The sequence below is a fragment of the Sceloporus occidentalis genome, unplaced genomic scaffold (genome assembly GCF_023333645.1).
Source record: "Sceloporus occidentalis isolate IW3139 unplaced genomic scaffold, rSceOcc1.0.p SCAF_10, whole genome shotgun sequence".
Lineage (NCBI taxonomy): Eukaryota > Metazoa > Chordata > Lepidosauria > Squamata > Phrynosomatidae > Sceloporus > Sceloporus occidentalis.
Window position 1 is genome coordinate 20,781,040 of NW_028316990.1, and position 10,643 is coordinate 20,791,682.

Consider the following 10,643-nt stretch of genomic DNA (forward strand, 5'->3'; position numbering starts at 1 on the left):
CTCAGAGGGGAAAAAAATAAAATCAACCTAACAAACCATATATGATTTCTAATCTTTCTAAGTGGTGGGAGTTGTTGTTGTGTGCCTTCAAGTCATTTCCAATTTATGGTGACCCTAAGGCAAACCTATCATGGGGTTTTCTTGGCAATGTTTGTTCAGAGGAGGCTTGCCCTTGCCTTCCCCTGAGGCTGAAGAGTGTGACTTGCCCAAGGGCACCCAGTGGGTTTCCATGGCTGAGCAGGAATTAGAACCCAGATCTCCCAGAGTCATAGTCCAATGTTCAAACCACTACATAACACTGCCAGATTTATTATGAATGAGTTTGTCATTGCCTTACTCTGTCCATTCATTGGGTTTAATGAGTGAGGACAAGTCAATCAGATTCAAGCCAAAATCTTCACCGTTTTCTTCCAAAGAGAAGGCCTTTGGGGACATATCTGACCATCCAGTTCAGGTTTCAACACAACTGGGAGCAGCTGGAGAGCAGTCAGGTCACTGGGGCACCGAATCCACTCCAGGTTTTAACACTCCTCTCCATGGTGCTGAATTCCATTTCTACATGGATTCAGCACTCTGGACAGCTCCTCTAAAGCTAGCCAGAGGCTGGCCTGGATTCGCTGCCCCACAGGAACCGTCAGTCGTCATGGAAGGCAGTCCATCCTTCTCAACCTCAAAAATACTTTCTTCCCCGACTCCTTTCAGAGGCTTTGCACCTTGGTGGTGGGTGAGGTGGGTCGAGGCACGGCAAAGCCACCACCCAGCTCCTGCCCCGTGCAAACAAGTCTGCACACTTGCTTTGTTTATACGAGTGATCCTTTTGAGCCTTTTCCACTTGGGAGATTAGCAAAGGCTGAATAGGATAACCCCCTTCTCTCTTTCCCTCCCTGCCTCCATCTCTCTCCTTTTGGCACTTGGACTGGAAACGTTGCCCAACAAGAGGCCTGGTAATTCCTTCACAAAAGCTGAACTGAGGTAACTTGGGCACCTTCTGGAAGGCGTCACTTGAAGGATGGATTAGATGCAGAGCATCTTCCTCGCCCTGGAGCAGGCAGAACAAGTGTCTGCTGGCTCTGAAACGCCTGGTGGGTAATTGCAAGCAAGTGACTCAGGAGGAGCAATATGGAAATACCCAGCATTGCCCGAAGCCAGAAGGAAGGCTCTCTTTTCCCCCTGCAGACACACAGAGTCTTGTTCTTCCTGACACCAGCAGCTCCAGATGACGAGAATCTAGCACAGGCCTCCTACATGTTTTGCTCCTTGCAGTTTCACACCCAGTTTCATCTCGGCTGAATCCCCAGACTCACCTTTTCCATGCTGAGCTTTGCAAGGTTTCACGCCAAGGTTATGGAGAGGGCAGGGCAGGTGCCATCTTCTATTGAAGGGACATCAAGTGGATGGAGCCAGAGTCTGGCTTCAGCAATCTTTGAAAGGTGGTCAGCACTTGTTTTCCAAAACTAGGAAGCAGGGCAGCTTACAATATTAAAAAACAGTACAGTTAAAAGCATACAAAAAGGTACATTAAAATAGAATTAAAATGACTTGAAGGCACACAGCAACAACAACAACAACAGTACTGACAATGCCTCCCATTGTCATAGGATATGGAATGTTCATCGGTTACTCCTTTTTTAGTATGATGCATTACAAGGTTTCTGAATTGGCTTAGAAAAACAATTGATCTTTGTAGATCCACACATTCTTTAAACTGTCATCCTGAGACATGGAATTTAACTAATGGTCAATGTAGTTGGATTCTGTGTGCTTTTACTGTTACCAAAAGAATTCTGCTCCAAGGTTGGGAAAGAGAAAAATTCACTATTATTCAATGGTCCGAAGTTCTACTTTTGGTACTCGTGAACAGATGTTTTTTTTTTAATTAGACACTTCCTTCAAAAAAGTATGTTTTTGGAAGTAACAGTCAGCTTATACTAATGTGTACTTTTAGCTCATGCTCACATCCTATACAGTACTACCCTTCCTGCCTTTCTTCCTCCCTCTCTCACACTCACTCTCCTTCTTTCATTCCTTTCTGCCTTCTTCCTCCTTTACTCCCTCTCTTTACTTTCTCCCTCTCTCCTTCCTTCCTTCCTTCCTTCCTTCCTTCCTTCCTTCCTTCCTTCCTTCCTCTCTCTCTCTTCTTTTTTGTCTTTCTCTCTCTCCTTCCTTCCTTCGCCTGCCCGCCTGTTATTCTTTGTAAATCATTCTTTTAAAAAGTCAGTATGTACTTTTTAAAAGCATATAAATATATAAAACAAATATAAATCAGGGAGAACAGCACTTTACACAATAAAACCATTCTAAAATCAGATAGAACTAAAGAAGGGGAGAAGAAGAGGAGGAACTGATAGATTATGTTTTCCCCAATACTGGGATGCAAAGGGGCATACAAATTTGTCTGTCTAGGGGTGAATGTGTTTGAGTTTGTTCTTGCGTTGACGTTCCCCCTTAGCCCTGAACCGAGTGGCCTTAGGAAATTCACTCTCGCCCTGCCTCCCTCTCTTTCTTGGCCTCTGTTCCCTATTTTTGCTGGGTGACTCAGGCCACTTTGCTGCGTGACTCAGGGTGCAGGAAAGCTGCGGAAAGAGGAGGCACACTGGCCAAGAAGCCTCCTGGGACCTGTCACGAATTGTCCACTCTTTCCACTATCCAGCACATTCATACCTGCAAACATAGGGACCTTGGAGAATTGCATCCTGTGCCAGTCTTCTCCCTCTCAGCCTTTGTGGGTCTCAATAAAAGAAGCAGAGATTCCATATGATATTACCATCTCATTGAAAATGGAGTCATAGTGCTATAACTGTGTAGTGTAAAAAGGTGTCTTGTCCAAACTACAGGATGTGGGGGTCTTATCTACTGGGAAAGCGTCCCTGGTCGCATTTGACAGGTTGTCCAAAGGTTCCTGGCATTGCATTGCGGATAACCTCCCAGTTTGTGATTAGAAACTGATTCAAACTGGCTAGCTTCTTCTCTTGGGTCAGTGTCAGTTCCTTGTTCCCAAATTGGCCGTGAGCTATTGTTTTTATTTCATTTTATTTCATTATTTGCTCACATTTCAATCCCGTCCTGCGCCCCCAGGGCCATTTGTCATTCCCTAGGTAGATAATGTTCGCATCCTCTTGCAAATGTTATTTCTTTTCCACTTTGTTGCTGTTTGGCTGCCAATATTTTACAATCCTTGCAACAATTATTAAAATAATAATAATAATCTAGTCACATGGCGTGTTCTCTGGATAACTGATTAAAGAAGCTCTTCCATCAAATAAAATGTCAAAGTCTTTTTTGGGGGAGAGGGAGAGAAACAGACATGCACAATGCTTGCAGTACCCCACAGTTGAGAGGTAGCCAAGATCCACTATAAATTAGGCACTGGGGAAATGGGAAACCAGAAAGTGTTGAGACTGCAATAAATTCATCCCCTGGAAAACGTGAGGGTGTTCCAACCCTGTCTACCAATCAGAAAATGGGATTTCTAGAAGCCCCAAAATACACCCTCTTTGCAAACAGGTCTTGTGTAAACTGACATCAAGGATTGAAAGTTGAGTTACCTCTGCGTGGCTCCTGGCCACATCGGCTGTCACCAAGATGTCTGCGTGAGAGAGAGAAAGAAATCAACAATGGCAAACACACACACATACACACATGCATCTCTTGTTGAAAAAGTGAAAACTTTGCAGAAAACACCTGAGTCACTTTTGAGCAGTTAAGGCAGACTCAGCATAAGCCTGGTTAATAGGGAGAGTTGGCTCATATTTGGCCTCCGTCCCACACGGCTCTCCGTTTCTCTTGCTCTCCCTGCCACACGGTCATATAAAAACTGTGAGCAGGAATTAAAATGCACAATGTGGCCTTTTTCTCTGGAGGCTGACCTCATTTTCTATGACTTGTGTGCGAATTGAATGGGAAACCCCAGATAGAATATAACGAAACTCTCTCTCTCTTCCAAAGTGGTGTTGCAGGATAGAAAGGCAACCCCTTCTGGACAGGTGAAAAGGTGTGCAACCCTAGACAACCAAAGTGGGGGAACTGAGATGGTGGTGCATGCATAGATACCTGCATTATTCTGCAAAGATGACGATCCCTCACCCTGTTTCTCTCCTGGGTTTGCTGTGATCAGCCTCTGCACACAATTTTTGCAGCGCTGACATTGCTGTTTGTGTTCAGCTTCTTGTCAGGAGCTTTCGCTCCTCATCCCAGCAGTGCAGTTTCTGAGTTCTTCCTTTCAGACTGTCTGGGGCCATGAAAACGTGCCTGCTAACCAGTTATGAAAAGCAACGCAAATTAAAGCGAACAGGCTGAGATGCCTATCGCCGACAAAAGTGTAGGCATAGCCAAAAGGAAAGGAAACTTTTGCAAAGAACCCCAGAGCTGCTTCTCTCAGATCCTCAGCTCCAGGGCTTCATTTGACTCTGGTTTCACTGGCCTAGAAGAAACCCTGAATCAGTGCCTCGCCTAAAGATAAATAAAAACCAAGAGTGCTGTTGACTTCACTCAGTCGATCAAGACAAGATCAAGGAAACTGATGAACTAGCTCTTCTCTGTGTGCCCCCCCCCCCCCCCCGTATATATAGCAAACACTTGAGAAGCTGGAGCATGTCCAGAGGAGGGCGACCAAAATGGTGAAGGGCCTGGAAACCATGCCCTATGAAGAGAGACTTATGGTACTCGGTATGTTTAGAAGAGAAGGTTAAGAGATGACATGACAGCCATGTTAAAGTATTTGATGTCATACTGAGGCTGGAGCAAGCTTGTTTTTTGCTGCTCCATAGAACAGGACCTGGAACAATGGATGCAAGCTACAGAAAAAGAGAGTTCATATAAACATTAAGAGGAATTTTCTGACAGTAAGAGCTGTTCGATGGTGGAAGATGCACCCTTGGAGAGTGGTGGAATCTCCGTCTTTGGAGGTCTTTAAGTAGAGGCTAGATGGCCACCTGTCAGGTATGCCTTGCTTGAGAGTTAGACTGGATGGCCCTTGGAATCTCTTCCAACTCTAAGAGTCTATGCACCTCACACAAGAAGAGGTTGATCCACAGCAGCAGGCACTGCTTCTGTCTTCCAGGCCTGCCTTGCAAACGCATGGGCAGAGCAACGCAACTTTTCGCAGAAAGGCCTGGTCAGAAAGGAGCTGGAGGAGCCCAGAGGCTGCATAGCAACACCAGCTGATGAGGCTCATTCCAAGCTCCTGGCTTAAATGCTTGGCTCCTTCCCTTGCCTTTGCCTCCCTCTTCATCCCCATCCCACACAAATATGGAGAGATAAGATAACTTGCTCTCTTTTGGGTTGAGACAGGGAGTGACTAATCCTCAGGCTATCTTCTCCGCTGGACATGGGGCATGGAAGTTAAGAGTGCATGAAGGAAACCTGGAAAGGAGGGAAGTCGTTTCTTTGTAGCTCAGAGGTCACATGGCTCTGTATCAAAGTGGCCATCAGACCCTTCGGGCAGCGCACATCACATCGGGCAGCAAAGTGGCAATAATCTGATTAGTTCTTATTGGGTGGAATCCCATTGGTTAGTCCCGGCTAGACTAAACCTAATCCCATGCCTTCCTGAGTTACTTGGCAAAGAAATAATCCCTCACTCTTGTCAAGCTGCAGGGGGTGAGGAAGGCAGAAGAATCCCATCTCCTGGGAGTAAGAAAGGTATACCTGGCATATATTTGTGTGTCTTGTTCACGGAGCCAGGTTTAAATGTAGTTGCCAACCCCACCTAGAGTGGACCTATTTTTATTTTTGTTCCAGAATAAAACAAATACTAAGAAAAGAAGAAGAAGAAAAAAGGGAAACCAGTTCATGGACCCTGGAACATCAACTGGATGTTTTGAGCTCTTGCAAGACTTGGATATGTGGGACTAAAGCCCTGCAAAATGAACTGGTAAAAGTTTAGTCTTCTTAGACTGAAGTAGTTGAGTCTTCTTAGAAATTACCCCTCAGGAATGTACTAAATGATCAAGTGCAGACAAAAAGATTTATTAGGACAGTGATTGTCCTTGAGCCCTCCCAGGAATAACAAAGACGGGCATGCTATCTATCCTATGCATGCTTACTTGCGAATAAACACCAAGTAATGCGTAGAATGCACTGAATGCATGGAAGGTATTTCCAAGTACCATACTGTGCTGCTTTAGCTACTGTCACACTGCAGGAATAAAGCAGCTTGACACCGCTTTACCTGCTATGGCTCAATGCAATGAAATTCTGGGATTTGTGCTTTGTTGTGGCACCAGAGTTCTCCAAGAGACACGGCTAAATATCTCGCAATTACAAATCCCAGATTTTGATAGCATGGAGCCAAGGCAGTGAAAGGGGTGTCAAGCTGCATTATTTCTGCAGTGCAAATGCAGCCTCCGTTGCTTTTGCTATTCTGAGGACAGGCTTACACCCAGACCTCTTTTTTTGGGAAGGTGATGGCATCATCCAGGCATGGTGGGAAGCCTAGAAAAGCTTCTATCGCTTTTAGTCATCTATGGGAAGAACGAGAAAAACTGGAATCTCGGCTGAATGGTGCTTGTGGGGGTGGAAGTGGGGGGGGGGGGAGAAAGCCCAGCAAGCTGCAGCAGGCAGGAGCAAAGTTCCTCAGATCCAAAGGGAAAAAAGCAGCTGGTAGGCAGGCACATCTGGCCAGGGTTTGGAGGCACCTTGGAAGCCCTGTGGCCTCAAAACTGGTGCAAATGTTGATTCGGGACATGCATTCCTTCCCTCGAATGCTGCAGTAAGGGAATGGGAGGTCTCCTTCTTTGCTGGGCAGACAGAGAGATTATCACCGGGGAAGGAGGCACTTTTCAAGTGGGCACCTGGCGAGAAAAGGCCCTGGAGTTAAGGGACTAAGGCGAACCCATTCTGGGGTTTTCTTGGCAAGGTTTGCTCACAGGAGGTTTGTCATGGCCTTCCCTTGAGGCTGAGAGATTGCGACTTACCCAAGGTCACCCAATGGTTTACATGGTCGAGCTGGGAATCGAACCCTGGTCTCTAAAGTCTTAGTCCAATACACAGACTACTATGTGACGCTGGCTCTTTCTGCCCCTGACCCAATGATGGCCTGACTATTCCTGACCAGAGCTGTGTCCAAAGGCTTGGATAGGAAAGCTTTCTTTCATCTCCTTTGGAGAGATCAGTGCCAAAGCTCGAATATATTCATTTCTTTCAGACTTTAATGCCCAGAATCCACGGGTTAGCCTTGCTTGATGCAAGGGATTTCCAGCAAAGTCCATATTTGCTGTTGTTGTGTGCCTTCAAGTCATTTCCGACTTATGGTGACCCTAAGTCAAACCTATCATGAGTTTTTCTTGACCCAATTTGTTTAGAGGAGGTTTACCATTGCCATCACCTGAGGCTGAGAGAGTGTGACTTACCTAAGGTCACTAAGTGGGTTTCATGGCCGAGTTGGGAGTCGAATCCTGGTCTCCAGAGTGATAGTCCAATACTTAAACTACTATGCCACACTGGCTCCTTCCCATGTACCACAACAATATTGGGCTATGTTGCTCTTCGACAAAAATAAAATACAATAATAATAATAATAATAATAATAATAATAATTTCCCCAAATTACTCATCTGGAATTAAATGGAGTCTAGAAAAGTAACTTTTGCAAGCATCAGCCACAAGACGGCTCCTGCTCAGACGTTGTTCTGGGGCCATTTAAAACATTATTTCTTTTGCAGGACTTCTTGGGAAGTTTTCTTCCTCAGTGCCAAGCCTACAGCAAGCTTCTGGACCCTGGTTTGTCTTTTTGGCTGCTTCCCTTTCTTTGCAGGTCCTTCTTGGTTGTTTGATGCAACAGCAGTGTGTTGCGTGCGCCAACCCACCCTAGCAAGCAGTGAGCAAAGATCAGCAGACAAATCACGGCTGTGGACAGTCCTGATGAAGTCATGATCATGGAGCCTGAAGGCCATACCTGATGATCAAACATCAACCCATCCAAAGACACTTCTTGGAGGGAGATCTTGACAGATTGTGACGGCAGGAGGAAACTGAGAGTTGTTTGAATTATACAACCTGAAAACTATACATTGCTTCATACTGGAGATTTCCAGTTCCACTACAGTTAGATGACTGACTGGAATACAAGTATTTAGAACATGGGCATCTTAACCAAAGGGACATCCTTAGAAGACACCAAGGAAAGTTGTCTCAGGACCGGTTTAGTGGAAAAAATGATTTTGTTTGTGATGCAATGGAGTGGCAACATCTGAGGATTATGTTAACTTTGTACCTTCTTTTCTCTTTTGCCAATATCATATGCAAAAGTACACTTTTCTTCCATGCTGGCTTTGTGATGGACTTTTAAAAAAACAAACAAGCCCTATGATGTTTTTAAAGCACTTTAGGGCATTTTCAAATGCTCTGAGTAGATCATGACCTTGGTTTTTCAATTTTTGTACAAAGCTAGTTACTAAACAAAACTGAAATCTTAGGCAAAATTTTACTGCCCTTTGTTTTCAAATCATGCCTACTGTCTTAATGAATGCCAGGTATGTTCTTACTCTTTTTGCCCACCATTTATGTATTTTGGAGCTCTAGAAATTGAGGACTTCCCTCATTAACTAATTTGTTCTGAACCAAGAACTAGATTTTTCGGCTTTATTATGTCTTGCCTATATATTCTAATACTGCGTCAGAAAAGGTTTTATTTTCAATCTCCTGATGCCGGCTGTACTGTCTAACTCACAAAGTTTCTCTTTTTTGCTTTGGCGGCCGTGAAAATTTGGACAAAATGTATTGCTGACATTGCAATTGATTGTTCTGGGGATGTTCTTATCTAATGACAGCTTCAGTTGGGAGTGTTTTAATCTTAGCTGTTCTTGCGTGCCTTGAACTTAAGTTTCCAGCTTACAGTGACCCTAAGGTGAACCTATCAGGGGTTTTTCTGGGGCTGAGAGTGTGTGACTTGTCCAAGGTCCCTCGATGGGTTTTCATGACAGAGCGGGCAGTCAAACCCTGGTCTCCAGAGTCCAATGCTCAAACTGCCTTACAACACTGGCATGGTGGATTTTCAAAGCATTCTAGATGTATATGTGATTTACTGTATTTCATGTTATACTTTTTACCTATTGGTCCAAGCATTAGTAAACAGACAGTGTGGCTTCAAGGCATAAAGAAAACTACTACTTCCACTACTACATGAGAAGTGCGAGGAACATTGCGACATCTAACTGCGTTGAGCCCCTCTTCTCCAAAACGCCTTTTCACATGAGCCATTTGGGGATGTGGAAAGGCCACATCTTCCTCTGTTGACATTGGCCTCATCCTCACAGACACTGGGCATGAGAGGCTTTGTACACAAGTGTCTTTCCCAATCTACCTTCCCTTTTCTTTTCCAAGGACAGCACCATTTTAACAGCCTCAAACAACTGCCTGACCATACACTTGCAGCTGACCATCGTTTCCCAAGGGTTTGGCAGCTACGGAACAGCCTTTGTTACCACCTCAAATTAAAACTGAAGGGTGTGTGTGTGTGTATGAACTTCAACAAAATCAAGCATGTGTGTGCCATGCTCCAGTTCAGAAATCCATGCAGCCAGCACTGTGTTTTTCCAACATACACCAAGCCTTTGTCATGCTCCAATCCCAAATAAACTCCATTCTGTAGTCATCAAATAGTCAGTCCTAGCTGGGCTGTTTTGGGGTTTCTTCTCACCTTCAAGTTTTTTTTTCCTTGAGCAGTGATGATTTTTCTTTGACTTTCCAGCTGTGGAGGACTTCAAAATACTGTATAAAATTACCTTCAGGCTATTGGGTTCCATCTCCAAGACATCTCATTATGTGTTGTTGTGGATTTCTATGTCTGAGTGGGGATTTGAACCCTGGTCTCAGGAATTGTAGTCTGACACTCAAACCATTTGGTTCTACCAGTAGCCTATGTTCAACTGTTGTGCGCTTTCTTGTGTCCCAAATTGGGGAAAAGGCCTCAGGGTCATTACCTCTGTGACTCGACTTTAGGCACAACCGCTGGGACTCGGAGCCACAAGTTCCCTTTGTGAGGCCTGGAAGGGGAGCTTCCATATTTGCCCAAAGAAGGTTATGGTCTGGGTGCTACTCCAGGGCTCCCAAGCACCGAACCTTGAATAGTGTCATTAACATACAAGATCTTTCCTGCCAAGAGCTATAGAGATCTGCAAAGACGAAGTGGGGAAAATGGTAGAGAACCAAAGGATATAAGAGAAGAAACATCAGGAAGAGGGTCATTATTTCACAATCGCTCGCTGGTGAAGAAGAAGGGGTTACGCAGGAAATGGAAAGAGCTGTTGTTACTCAAGTAGCCACCAGACCAGGAAGGAAGGAGGGCATGAAAATCAGCTGGGCCTCCCTTCTCTACATCTATCTCCTTGCCTTTGCAAACGGCTGAGTGAAATAGTGTAAGCGGATCTCTTTTGGGGACATAGCCACACTACTGTGGGGGGAAAATATTTGCAGTTATTCATCCCCTGCTTGAAAAATGGGTTTCCTGACAGTTGGGGAACCCTCTTAAGAAGCGTAATAGAACAGCAAGAATTTTGTGCAATTTTCTGCTTGTGTTTGATGTTCCAAAGCATTGCATTGGAATTGTCTAGGAATATCTAGGTCCTCCAGCGCAACACTGCTAAAAATTGACCATAGAGTTGTGCTGGAGGACCTAGAAGTTCCTAGAGAAAATACTTTCCCAG

At 44.8% G+C, this 10,643-nt stretch overlaps 1 long non-coding RNA gene across 3 annotated transcripts in view; it reads right to left on the reverse strand.

Annotated features, from left to right (window-relative positions):
• The window catches only part of LOC149306091 (uncharacterized), a 71,037-nt gene that overhangs the window by 50,636 nt on the left and 9,758 nt on the right, over positions 1-10,643 (reverse strand). For all 3 annotated transcript variants that reach the window (XR_016271713.1, XR_016271714.1, XR_016271715.1), the window contains exons 3-4: positions 3,546-3,586; positions 1,305-1,470 (exon numbers count right to left, since the gene is read on the reverse strand). This is a non-coding gene — a long non-coding RNA (uncharacterized LOC149306091). The remainder of the gene's footprint in view (positions 1-1,304; positions 1,471-3,545; positions 3,587-10,643) is intronic.